Genomic DNA, 14,262 nt, shown 5'->3' on the forward strand with positions numbered 1-14,262 from the left:
CGGTCCCCCACATCATAGTTACACTCCGCTGGACGGCGTGAGTGGCTGAGTAGATCAGAATGTCATCGATATAAACAACCACTCCCTGCCCGTGCAGGTCCCTGAGAATCTCGTCTATAAAGGATTGGAAAACGTCTGGAGCATTCTTTAACCCATACGGCATGACGCGGTACTCATAGTGGCCCGATGTGGTACTAAATGCGGTTTTCCACTCGTCTCCCTTCCGAATACGCACCAGACTATACGCGCTCCTGAGATCATCAAATCAAATCATCAAATCAAATTTATTTATATAGCCCTTCGTACATCAGCTGATATCTCAAAGTGCTGTACAGAAACCCAGCCTAAAACCCCAAACAGCAAGCAATGCAGGTGTAGAAGCACGGTGGCTAGGAAAAACTCCCTAGAAAGGCCAAAATCTAGGAAGAAACCTAGAGAGGAACCAGGCTATGTGGGGTGGCCAGTCCTCTTCTGGCTGTGCCGGGTGGAGATTATAACAGAACATGGCCAAGATGTTCAAATGTTCATAAATGACCAGCATGGTCGAATAATAATAAGGCAGAACAGTTGAAACTGGAGCAGCAGCACGGCCAGGTGGACTGGGGACAGCAAGGAGTCATCATGTCAGGTAGTCCTGAGGCATGGTCCTAGGGCTCAGGTCCTCCGAGAGAGAGAAAGAGAGAAAGAGAGAATTAGAGAGAGCACACTTCAATTCACACAGGACACCGAATAGGACAGGAGAAGTACTCCAGATATAACAAACTGACACTAGCCCCCCGACACATAAACTACTGCAGCATAAATACTGGAGGCTGAGACAGGAGGGGTCAGGAGACACTGTGGCCCCATCCGAGGACACCCCCGGACAGGGCCAAACAGGAAGGATATAACCCCACCCACTTTGCCAAAGCACAGCCCCCACACCACTAGAGGGATATCTTCAACCACCAACTTACTATCCTGAGACAAGGCTGAGTATAGCCCACAAAGATCTCCGCCACGGCCCAACCCAGACAGGATGACCACATCAGTGAATCAACCCACTCAGGTGACGCACCCCCCCCAGGGACGGTATGAGAGAGCCCCAGTAAGCCAATGACTCAGCCCCTGTAATAGGGTTAGAGGCAGAGAATCCCAGTGGAAAGAGGGGAACCGACCAGGCAGAGACAGCAAGGGTGGTTCGTTGCTCCAAAGCCTTTCCGTTCACCTTCCCACTCCTGGGCCAGACTACACTCAATCATATGACTCACTGAAGAGATTAGTCTTCAGTAAGGACTTAAAGGTTGAGACTGAGTTTGCGTCTCTGACATGGGTAGGCAGACCGTTCCAGAAAAATGGAGCTCTATAGGAGAAAGCCCTGCCTCCAGCTGTTTGCTTAGAAATTCTAGGGACAATTAGGAGGCCTGCGTCTTGTGACCGTAGCGTACGTGTAGGTATGTACGGCAGGACCAAATCAGAGAGATAGGTAGGAGCAAGCCCATGTAATGCTTTGTAGGTTAGCAGTAAAACCTTGAAATCAGCCCTTGCTTTGACAGGAAGCCAGTGTAGGGAGGCTAGCACTGGAGTAATATGATCACATTTTTTGGTTCTAGTCAGGATTCTAGCAGCCGTATTTAGCACTAACTGAAGTTTATTTAGTGCTTTATCCGGGTAGCCGGAAAGTAGAGCATTGCAGTAGTCTAACCTAGAAGTGACAAAAGCATGGATTAATTTTTCTGCATAATTTTTGGACAGAAAGTTTCGGATTTTTGCAATGTTACGTAGATGGAAAAAAGCGGTCCTTGAAATGGTCTTGATATGTTCTTCAAAAGAGAGATCAGGGTCCAGAGTAACGCCGAGGTCCTTCACAGTTTTATTTGAGACGACTGTACAACCATTAAGATTAATTGTGTCATGTATTGTCATGTTGTGTCTTGTTTCTGTCCTTTCCCTTCACCCTGTCTCCCTCTGCTGGTCGTTATTAGGTTACCTTTTCTCCCCCTCTTTCCCCCAGCTGTTCCTTGTCTCCTCCTAACTACCTCGTCACCCCTTTTCCCACCTGTTCCCTTTTTCCCTCTGATTAGTCCTCTATATCTCTCTCTGTTTCTGCTCCTGTCTTTGTCGGATTCTTGTTTGTGTTATTCATGCCTGAACCAGACTATCGTCATGTTTGCTGCAACCTTGTCCTGTCCTGTCGGAATCTGCCGGTCCATCTGAGCCTACGTATGTTTTGTTATTAAAGAAGCTCTGTTTACGTTAATTCGCTTTTGGGTCCTCATTCACGCACCGTAACAGAAGAATCCGACCAAGAATGGACCCAGCGACTTCGGATCCTCTCCACTCAGCCGTCGAGATCCAGGGAGCGATGCTAGGCAGACACGAGCAGGAATTGTCTGCTGCTCGACATGCCGTTGAGACCCTGGCCACCCAAGTCTCCAACCTCACAGAACAGGTTCACCATCTCCGCCTCGATCCACCGGCCACTTCCAGGGCTTTCGAATCTCCGGAGCCCAGAATCAATAACCCGCCGTGTTACTCTGGGGAGCCCACTGAATGCCGCTCGTTCCTCACCCAGTGTGATATTGTGTTTTCTCTCCAGCCCAACACTTACTCCAGGAGCACTGCTCGTATCGCCTACGTCATATCTCTCCTTACTGGACGGGCTCGTGAGTGGGGCACGGCAATCTGGGAGGCAAGGGCTGAGTGTACTAACCAGTATCAGGACTTTAAGGAGGAGATGATACGGGTTTTTGATCGATCTGTTTTTGGGGAGGAGGCTTCCAGGGCCCTGTCTTCCCTATGTCAAGGTAATCAATCCATAACAGACTACTCTATTGAGTTTCGCACTCTTGCTGCCTCCAGTGGCTGGAACGAGCCGGCTTTGCTCGCTCGTTTTCTGGAGGGTCTCCGCGCAGAGGTAAAGGATGAGATTCTCTCCCGGGAGGTTCCTTCCAGCGTGGATTCCTTGATTGAACTCGCTATTCGCATTGAGCGACGGGTTGATCTTCGTCACCGAGCTCGTGGAAAGGAGCTCGCGTTCTCCGTTGCCCCCCTCTCCGCATCACTACCATCTTCCTCTGCCGGCTCGGGTGCTGAGCCTATGCAGCTGGGAGGTATCCGCATCTCGACTAAAGAGAGGGAACGGAGAATCACCAACCGCCTCTGTCTCTATTGCGGTTCCGCTGGTCATTTTGTCACTTCATGTCCAGTAAAAGCCAGAGCTCATCAGTAAGCGGAGGGCTACTGGTGAGCGCTACTACTCCTGTCTCTCCTTCAAGATCCTGCACTACCTTGTCGGTCCAGGTTCGTCAGCTTCCTGCAGTGCCTTAATAGACTCTGGGGCGGAGGGCTGTTTTATGGACGAGACCTGGGCTCGGGAACATGACATTCCTCTCAGACAGTTAAGGGAGCCCACGGCCTTGTTCGCCTTGGATGGTAGTCCTCTCCCCAGGATTCAGCGTGAGACGCTACCTTTAACCCTCACTGTCTCTGGTAATCATAGCGAAACCATTTCTTTTTTAACTTTTCGTTCACCTTTTACACCTGTTGTTTTGGGCCATCCCTGGCTAGTTTGTCATAATCCTTCTATTAATTGGTCTAGTAATTCTATCCTCTCCTGGAACGTCTCTTGTCATGTGAAATGTTTAATGTCTGCTATCCCTCCTGTTTCCTCTGTCTCTTCTTCACAGGAGGAGCCTGGTGATTTGACAGGGGTGCCGGAGGAATATCACGATCTGCGCACGGTGTTCAGTCGGTCCAGGGCCACCTCTCTTCCTCCACACCGGTCGTATGATTGTAGTATTGATCTCCTTCCGGGAACCACTCCCCCCCGGGGTAGACTATACTCTCTGTCGGCTCCCGAACGTAAGGCTCTCGAAGATTATTTGTCTGTAGCTCTTGCCGCCGGTACCATAGTCCCCTCCTCCTCTCCCGCCGGAGCGGGGTTTTTTTTTGTTAAGAAGAAGGACGGGTCCCTGCGCCCCTGCATAGATTATCGAGGGCTGAATGACATAACAGTGAAGAATCGTTATCCGCTTCCTCTTATGTCTTCAGCCTTCGAGATCCTGCAGGGAGCCAGGTTTTTCACTAAGTTGGACCTTCGTAACGCTTACCATCTCGTGCGCATCAGGGAGGGGGACGAGTGGAAGACGGCGTTTAACACTCCGTTAGGGCACTTTGAATACCGGGTTCTTCCTTTCGGCCTCGCTAACGCTCCAGCTGTCTTTCAGGCATTAGTCAATGATGTCCTGAGAGACATGCTGAACATCTTTGTTTTCGTTTACCTTGACGATATCCTGATTTTTTCACCGTCACTCCAGATTCATGTTCAGCACGTTCGACGTGTCCTCCAGCGCCTTTTAGAGAATTGTCTTTTTGTGAAGGCTGAGAAGTGCACTTTTCATGCCTCCTCCGTCACATTTCTCGGTTCTGTTATTTCCGCTGAAGGCATTAAGATGGATCCCGCTAAGGTCCAGGCTGTCATTGATTGGCCCGTCCCTAAGTCACGCGTCGAGCTGCAGCGCTTTCTCGGCTTCGCAAACTTCTATCGTCGTTTCATCCGTAATTTCGGTCAGGTGGCAGCTCCTCTCACAGCCCTTACTTCTGTCAAGACGTGCTTTAAGTGGTTCGTTTCCGCCCAGGGAGCTTTTGATCTCCTCAAGAATCGTTTTACATCCGCTCCTATCCTTGTTACACCTGACGTCTCTAGACAGTTCGTGGTCGAGGTTGACGCGTCAGAGGTGGGCGTGGGAGCCATTCTTTCTCAGCGCTCCCTCTCTGACGACAAGGTCCACCCTTGCGCGTATTTTTCTCATCGCCTGTCGCCGTCGGAACGTAACTATGATGTGGGAAACCGCGAACTGCTCGCCATCCGCTTAGCCCTAGGCGAATGGCGACAGTGGTTGGAGGGGGCGACCGTTCCTTTTGTCGTTTGGACTGACCATAGGAACCTTGAGTACATCCGTTCTGCCAAACGACTTAATGCGCGTCAGGCGCGCTGGGCGCTGTTTTTCGCTCGTTTCGAGTTCGTGATTTCTTATCGTCCGGGCTCTAAGAACACCAAGCCTGATGCTTTATCTCGTCTCTTCAGTTCTTCAGTAGCCTCCACTGACCCCGAGGGGATTCTCCCTGAGGGGCGTGTTGTCGGGTTGACTGTCTGGGGAATTGAGAGGCAGGTAAAGCAAGCACTCACTCAAACTTCGTCGCCGCGCTCTTGTCCCAGGAACCTTCTTTTCGTTCCCGTTCCTACTCGTCTGGCCGTTCTTCAGTGGGCTCACTCTGCCAAGTTAGCCGGCCACCCTGGCGTTCGGGGTACGCTTGCTTCCATTCGCCAGCGTTTTTGGTGGCCCACCCGGGAGCATGACACGCGTCGCTTCGTGGCTGCTTGTTCGGTCTGCGCGCAGACTAAGTCCGGTAACTCCCCTCCTGCCGGCCGTCTCAGGCCGCTTCCCATTCCCTCTCGACCGTGGTCTCACATCGCCTTAGATTTTGTCACCGGACTGCCTTCGTCAGCGGGGAAGACTGTTATTCTTACGGTTGTCGACAGGTTCTCTAAGGCGGCTCATTTTATTCCCCTTGCTAAGCTTCCTTCTGCTAAAGAGACGGCACAAATCATCATCGAGAATGTTTTCAGAATTCATGGCCTTCCGTCAGACGTCGTTTCGGACAGAGGTCCGCAATTCACGTCTCAATTTTGGAGGGAGTTTTGCCGTTTGATTGGGGCTTCCGTCAGTCTCTCTTCCGGCTTTCACCCCCAGTCTAACGGTCAAGCAGAACGGGCCAATCAGACTATTGGTCGCATCTTACGCAGTCTTTCTTTTCGCAACCCTGCGTCTTGGTCAGAACAGCTCCCCTGGGCAGAATACGCCCACAACTCGCTTCCTTCGTCTGCGACCGGGCTATCTCCTTTTCAGAGTAGCCTCGGGTACCAGCCTCCGCTGTTCTCATCTCAGTTCGCCGAGTCCAGCGTCCCCTCCGCTCAGGCTTTTGTCCAACGTTGCGAGCGCACCTGGAAGAGGGTCAGGTCTGCACTTTGCCGTTATAGGGCGCAGACTGTGAGGGCTGCTAATAAGCGTAGAACTAAGAGTCCTAGATATTGTCGCGGTCAGAGAGTTTGGCTCTCCACTCAGAACCTTCCCCTTAAGACCGCTTCTCGCAAGTTGACCCCGCGGTTCATTGGTCCGTTCCGTATTTCCCAGATCATTAATCCTGTCGCAGTTCGACTTCTTCTTCCGCGATATCTTCGTCGCGTCCACCCGGTCTTCCATGTCTCCTGTGTCAAGCCCGTTCTTCGCGCCCCCGCTCGTCTTCCCCCCCCCCCCCCATCCTTGTCGAGGGCGCACCCATCTACAGGGTCCGTAGGATTTTGGACATGCGTCCTCGGGGCCGTGGTCATCAGTACCTAGTAGATTGGGAGGGGTACGGTCCTGAGGAGAGGAGTTGGGTTCCCTCTCGGGACGTGCTGGACCGTGCGCTGATCGATGATTTCCTCCGTTGCCGCCAGGTTTCCTCCTCGAGTGCGCCAGGAGGCGCTCGGTGAGTGGGGGGGTACTGTCATGTATTGTCATGTTGTGTCTTGTTTCTGTCCTTTCCCTTCACCCTGTCTCCCTCTGCTGGTCGTTATTAGGTTACCTTTTCTCCCCCTCTTTCCCCCAGCTGTTCCTTGTCTCCTCCTAACTACCTCGTCACCCCTTTTCCCACCTGTTCCCTTTTTCCCTCTGATTAGTCCTCTATATCTCTCTCTGTTTCTGCTCCTGTCTTTGTCGGATTCTTGTTTGTGTTATTCATGCCTGAACCAGACTATCGTCATGTTTGCTGCAACCTTGTCCTGTCCTGTCGGAATCTGCCGGTCCATCTGAGCCTACGTATGTTTTGTTATTAAAGAAGCTCTGTTTACGTTAATTCGCTTTTGGGTCCTCATTCACGCACCGTAACAAATTGTCAGATTCAACAGAAGATCTCTTTGTTTCTTGGGACCTAGAACAAGCATCTCTGTTTTGTCCGAGTTTAAAAGTAGAAAGTTTGCAGCCATCCACTTCCTTATGTCTGAAACACATGCTTCTAGCGAGGGCAATTTTGGGGCTTCACCATGTTTCATTGAAATGTACAGCTGTGTGTCATCCGCATAGCAGTGAAAGTGAACATTATGTTTTCGAATGACATCCCCAAGAGGTAAAACATATAGTGAAAACAATAGTGGTCCTAAAACGGAACCTTGAGGAACACCGAAATTTACAGTTGATTTGTCAGAGGACAAACCATTCACAGAGACAAACTGATATCTTTCCGATTTTGTGAAGAACTGCGCTCCGTGAAATTATTCCACCGCCGTAGCAATGAGAGGTAGTGGGTAGCTAAACCCCACTGTGATGGCATTTAGACCTCTATAATCAATACACGGATGCAAATCTCCCTCCTTTTTTTTCACAAAAAAGAAACTCGAGGAGACGGGTGAGATGGAGGACCGAATGTACCCCTGTCCCAGAGACTCCGTGACATATGTTTCCATAGCCAACGTCTCCTCTTGGGACAATGGGTACACGTGACTCTTGGGAAGCGCAGCGTTTACCTGGAGATCTATCGCACAATCCCTTCCCGGTCGACGAGGTGGTAATTTAGTCGCTTTCTTTTTACTGAAAGCAATTGCCAAATCGGCATACTCGGGGGGAATGCACACCGTGGGACCCTGGTCTGGACCCTCCACCGACGTGGCACCGATGGAAACTCCCAGACACCTTCCAGAACACTCCTCTGACCACCCCTGGAGAACCCCGTCTCCACTAAATTTTAGGATTGTGCCGGGCCATCCAGGGAATCCCTAGCACCACTGGAAACGCAGGCAAATCAATAATATAGAGACTGATACGCTCCCTATGATTCCCCTGCGTTACCATGTCCAGTGGAACCGTGGTCTCCCTGACCACCCCTGACCCTAATGGCCGGCTATCTAGGGAGTGCACGGGAAAGGGAGAATCTATCGGCACAAGCAGAACACCTAACTTAAGAGCGAGTCCGCGATCCATAAAGTTCCCAGCTGCGCCTGAATCGACTAGGTGGCATTTCTTTGGGGGGCCGCACAGCCCTCCATGTGCTCGCCAGAGGTAGCCTGACTGCCATTAGGTACCGAGATGAGATCCTCAGACCCCCTGTAAGACCATATGCTGGTGTGGTTGGCCTTGAGTTCATCCTAATGCAAGACAATGCTAGACCTCATGTGGCTGGAGTGTGTCAGCAGTTAAAACAAGTCAAAATGAGGCTCAGTAGTGTGTGTGGCCTCCACGTGCCTGTATGACCTCCCTACAACGCCTGGGCATGCTCCTGATGAGGTGGTGCAAGGTCTCCTGAGGGATCTCCTCCCAGACCTGGACTAAAGCATCCGCCAACTCCTGGACAGTCTGTGGTGCAACGTGGCTTTGGTGGATGGAATGAGACATGATGTCCCAGATGTGCTCAATTGGATTCAGGTCTGGGGAACGGGCGGGCCAGTCCATAGCATCAATGCCTTCCTCTTTTACATCAGCAGTTGTCGGGGCGGCAGGTTAGCCTAGTGGTTAGAGCATTGGACTAGTAACCGGAAGGTTGCAAGTTCAAATCCCCGAGCTAACACGGTACAAATCTGTTGTTCTGCCCCTTAACAGGCACTGTTCCTAGGCAGTCATTGAAAATAAGAATTTGTTCTTAACTGATTTGCCTAGTTAAATAAAAAATATGTTTATACAGAGACCAAGCTTAAAACCCCAGAGAGCAAGCAATCGGATGTATTGTTTTGTACATTCCCGCGGAGTACCAGGACCTCCGGGAGGTGTTCAGCAAGTCCCGGGCCACTTCCCTTCCCTTCTGCCGCACCACCCCTATGAATGCGGGATTGACCTTCTCCCTAGCACCTCGCTGTCGGGACCTGAAACCAAGGCTATGGAGGACTACATTGGGGACTCTGGATTTATCCATCCCTCTTCCTCTCCCGCTGGTGCAGGATTCTCCTTCGTGGAGAAGAAGGACAAGACCCTGCGCGCGTGCATTGACTACCGGGGACTCAATGACACCACTGTTAAGAACTGTTATCCGCTACCACTCATTTCCTAGTCCTTTGAGCCGCTCCAGGTGGCCACTGTATTCTCCAAGCTGGATCTACGTAACGCCTACCACCTGATGCGGATTTGGGGGGGGGGGACAATGGAAGACCGCCTTCAACGTGGCCACTATGGATATCTGGTCATGCCCTTTGGTCTCACCAACGGCCCTGCCATGTTCCAGACTCGGGTGTCTGACATTCTCCGCGACATGCCGAACCGGTTTGTCTTCATCTACATTGATGACATCCTTGCCTTCTCCCGCTCCCCCCAAGAGCACGTGCTCCATGTCCGGCAGGTTCACCAGCGCCTTCTGGAGAAACAGTTGTTCGTTAAGGCGGAAGAATGTGAGTTCTATCACTCCACTATTCCCTTTCTGGGCTATGTTATTTCTGATGGGAGGGTCAAGATGGATCCTGAGAAGGTGAAAGTGGTGGTGGATTGGCCTCAGCCTACGTCCAGGGTGCAGCTGCAACGCTTCCTGGGTTTCACCAACTTTTATCGCTGCTTTATACGGGTTTACAGCACCCTGGTCTCCCCCATCTGCCCTCACCTCTACCAAGGTTCTGTTCACTTGGTCCACGGCCGCAGACCGGTCGTTCCGGGACCTTAAACATTGCTTCACCCTGGCTCCGATCCTGGTTCATTCGTAACTGGCTGGAAGGTGGGAAACATCCGTTCATTGTGTGGACCAACCACAAATATCTGGAGTAACTCCACACCTCCAAGTGCCTCAACTCCAGGCAGGCGAGATGGGACCTGCTGTTTACCCGGTTCAACTTTTCCCTCTCCTACCGGCCGGGGTCCAAGAACGTCAAGCCGGATGCCCTGCCTTGCTGCTATAACCCCACTGCTACCACCCCAAAGCCCGAGACCATCCTTCCCACCTCGTACCTGGCGACGGCACTCAGCTGGGGTATCGGGAAACAGGTCCGGGAGGCGCAGCGGTCCCAGCTGAACCCTGGGGAGGGCCCAGCTAACCAAATGTTCGAGCCTGACACTGTCCGCTCCGCAGTCCTGGAGTGCGCCCATCTCCTCCAGGTACCTGGAGAAAAGCCCAGTCAGCCCTCCTCAAGACCACCACCAGGTATCGATGACAAGCGGATCGCCATCGGACCTTGGCTCCCCAGTATCTTCTCAGGCAGAAGGTATGGCTATCCACCCGGGTTCTGCCCCTCCGAGTGGAATCCCGCAAACTCTCCCCCCTGTTTATCGGCCTGTTCACCATCTCCAAGATCATTAGCCCCTCTGCTGTTCGTCTTCTGTTGCTTGGTACCCTTCGTATACATCCCACCTTTCATGTGTCCAAAGTCAAATTCATGTATCACAGCCCTTTGTCTCCCGTTTCCAGGCCCATCCCTCTTCCCCGTCTCATCGACCGCCAACCAGCTTACACGGTGAGGCGTCTCCTGAAGTTTCGACCTCGGAGCAGGGCATTCCAGTACCTGGTTGACTGGGAGTGTTATGGCCCAGAGGAGATGTGCTGGGTCCCCACCAGGGACATCCTGGACACAGGCCTCATTGCAGATTTTCACCGTCGACACCCTGGTCAACCCGGGATGCACCCAGGTAGGACTCCAGGTGGGACCCCTAGAGGGGAGGGGGGGAGGGGTGGTTACTGTCACACCCTGATCTGTTTCACCTGTCTTTGTGATCATCTCCAGGTGTTGCCCATCTTCCCCATGATCCCCTGTGTATTTATACCTGTGTTCTCTGTTTGTCTGTTGCCAGTTGGTCTTGTTTCTTCAAGTCAACCAGTGTTTGTCTCAGCTCCTGCTTTTTCCAGTTTCTCTCTTCTTGCCCGACAGGTTTTTACCCTTGCCTGTCCTCTGAGCCCGCCTGCCTAACCCTGCCGGCCGACCTGTACCTTTGCCCCCCTCTGGATTACAGACCTCTACCTTACCCTGACCCTTCCTGCCGCACGGTATTATTGCCCCACCTCTGGTTCACTGAACCCTACCTGCCTTGACCTGTCTTGCCTGCCCCTGTTGGAACATTAAACAATTGTTTATTCGACGTGGTCTGCATCGGGGTCGTATCTCCATACCTGGTAGAAAACTACGACATCTATCTCGCTTCTCCTTCATTTTGGAATAAATTAATTGATTCAAATCTGTTCAACTATTGTCTGTCTCTCTCTTTGAGTCAACTGCCCACCACATGTTATGCACTGCAGTGCTAGCTAGCTGTAGTATATGCTTTCAGTATTAAATTCATTATCTGATCCTTTGATTGGGTGGACAAAATGTTAGTTCATGCTGCAGAAGCTCTGATAGGTTGGAGGACGACCTCTGGAATTTGTCATAATTACTGTGTAAGACTATGGAAGTGGTTTGAGAACCATGAGCCTCCTAGGTTTTGTATTGAATTGTACCCAGATATGTATTGAATTGTACCTAGAGCAGGAAGGAAGCTAGCTCTCCTCTGGCTACACCATGGTGCTACCCTACAGAGGGCTGTTGAGGCTACTCTAGACCTTCATTGCAAAACAGTGTGTTTTAATCAATTATTTGGTAATGTGAATTTATGTATTATAGTTTTATCTAAAAAGCATAACATTTTAAATGTTTTACAACTATTATTTTTATGAAATTCACTGAGGAGGATAGTCCTCCCCTTCCTCCTCTGAGCCTTCACTGATGGAAACCTAGCTATAGATATAAAATAATTTCATGGTTTGTATAAACATTATTTTAAATGGTTCAACATGTTTTTTTTCTGACCTGATTTCTTTCCACACATCACAAGACTTATTATTTAAACATAATAAACCCCCAATCCCTGCTTCCCCCAAAACACATGTGAATATTGGAATATATATTGTGCATTATACACTGCTCAAAAAAATAAAGGGAACACTAAAATAACACATCCTAGATCTGAATGAATGAAATATTGTTATTAAATACTTTTTTCTTTACATAGTTGAATGTGCTGACAACAAAATCACACAAAAATTATCAATGGAAATCAAATTTATCAACCCATGGAGGTCTGGATTTGGAGTCACACTCAAAATTAAAGTGGAAAACCACACTACAGGCTGATCCAACTTTGATGTAATGTCCTTAAAACAAGTCAAAATTAGGCTCAGTAGTGTGTGTGGCCTCCACGTGCCTGTATGACCTCCCTACAACGCCTGGGCATGCTCCTGATGAGGTGGCGGATGGTCTCCTGAGGAATCTCCTCCCAGACCTGGACTAAAGCATCCGCCAACTCCTGGACAGTCTGTGGTGCAACGTGGCATTGGTGGATGGGAGCGAGACATGATGTCCCAGATGTGCTCAATTGGATTCAGGTCTGGGGAACAGGCGGGTCAGTCCATAGCGTCAATGCCTTCCTCTTGCAGGAACTGCTGACACACTCCAGCCACATGGGGTCTAGCATTGTCTTGCATTAGGAGGAACCCAGGGCCAACCGCACCAGCATATGGTCTCACAAGGGGTCTGAGGATCTCATCTCGGTACCTAATGGCAGTCAGGCTACCTCTGGCGAGCACATGGAGGGCTGTGCGGCCCCTCCCAAAGAAATGCCACCCCACACCATGACTGACCCACCGCCAAACCGGTCATGCTGGAGGATGTTGCAGGCAGCAGAATGTTCTCCACGGCGTCTCCATACTCTGTCATGTCTGTCACGTGCTCAGTGTGAACCTGCTTTAATTTGTGAAGAGCACAGTGGCGAATTTGCCAATCTTGGTGTTCTCTGGCAAATGCCAAACGTCCTGCACGGTGTTGGGCAGTAAGCACAACCCCCACCTGTGGACGTCGGGCCCTCATACCACCCTCATGGAGTCTGTTTCTGACCGTTTGAGCAGACACATGCACATTTGTGGCCTGCTGGAGGTAATTTTGAAGGGCTCTGGCAGTGCTCCTTCTGCTCCTCCTTGCACAAAGGCGGAGGTAGCGGTCCTGCTGCTGGGTTGTTGCCCTCCTACGGCCTCCTCCATGTCTCCTGATGTACTGGCCTGTCTCCTGGTAGCGCCTCCATGGTCTGGACACTACGCTGACAGACACAGCAAACCTTCTTGCCACAGCTCGCATTGATGCGCCATCCTGGATGAGCTGCACAAGCTGAGCCACTTGTGTGGGTCGTAGACTCCGTCTCATGCTACCACTAGAGTGAAAGCACCGCCAGCATTCAAAAGTGACCAAAACATCAGCCAGGAAGCATAGGAACTGAGAAGTGGTCTGTGGTCACCACCTGCAGAACCACTCCTTTATTGGGGTTGTCTTGCTAATTGCCTATAATTTCCACCTGTTGTCTATTCCATTTGCACAACAGCATGTGCAATTTATTGTCAATCAGTGTTGCTTCCTAAGTGGACAGTTTGATTTCACAGAAGTGTGATTGACTTGGAGTTACATTGTGTTGTTTAAGTGTTCCCTTTATTTTTTTGAGCAGTGTACTTCTGCTAACATGTCTATTCTATTCTACTAAGTTTATTTTATTATTGTTGCATTGTCCAGAAGGAATCTGCAAGTAAGCATTTCGTTGGACATACACACTACCAGTCAAAAGTTTTAGAACACCTACTCATTCAAGGGTTTTTCTTTATTTTTTTTTACTATTTTCTACATTGTAGAATAATAGTGAAGACATCACAACTATGAAATAGCACATATGGAATCATATAGTAACCAAAAAAGTTTTAAACAAATCAAAATGCATTTGAGATTCTTCAAAAAGCCACCCTTTGCCTTGATGACAGCTTTGCACACTCTTGGCATTTTCTCAACCAGTGTCACCTGGAATGCTTTTCCAACAGTCTTGAAGGAGTTCCCACATATGCTGAGCACTTGTTGGCTGCTTTACCTTCACTCTGCGGTCCAACTCATCCCAAACCATCTCAATTTGGTCGAGTTCGGGGGATTGTGGAGGCCAGGTCATCTGATGCACTCTATCCCTTTCCTTCTTGGTGAAATAGCGCCTACACAGCCTGGAGGTGTGTTGGGTCAGGCTGGTCTATATTTCCTTGCGTTAAAATTAGCAAAAAATAGTCCTCTATACACCGTTTTGGGAATTTTTGATGCGCCCTGACTGTTTAGTGATTATTAGCGAGCTGGACAGTCAAGAAACTATATGAATGTAGATCCATTGTCTGTGCACAGTGTTTATTAGTGAGCTGAACATATAGCTGAAGGAAAGTAGGGGGTCTGAGGGGGCTGCAGCATCCTATGAAAAATTGGATTAAAAAAAAAATATGACAAAAAAA

General features: G+C 50.2%; 1 long non-coding RNA gene across 1 annotated transcript in view; it reads right to left on the minus strand.

Moving 5' to 3' along the window:
- Nucleotides 1–14,262, minus strand: part of LOC149972966 (uncharacterized) — a 280,595-nt gene that overhangs the window by 4,690 nt on the left and 261,643 nt on the right. The window lies entirely within an intron of this gene.

The sequence above is a fragment of the Oncorhynchus mykiss genome, chromosome 21, assembly GCF_057628025.1.
Source record: "Oncorhynchus mykiss isolate SJ-2025 chromosome 21, ASM5762802v1, whole genome shotgun sequence".
NCBI lineage: Eukaryota > Metazoa > Chordata > Actinopteri > Salmoniformes > Salmonidae > Oncorhynchus > Oncorhynchus mykiss.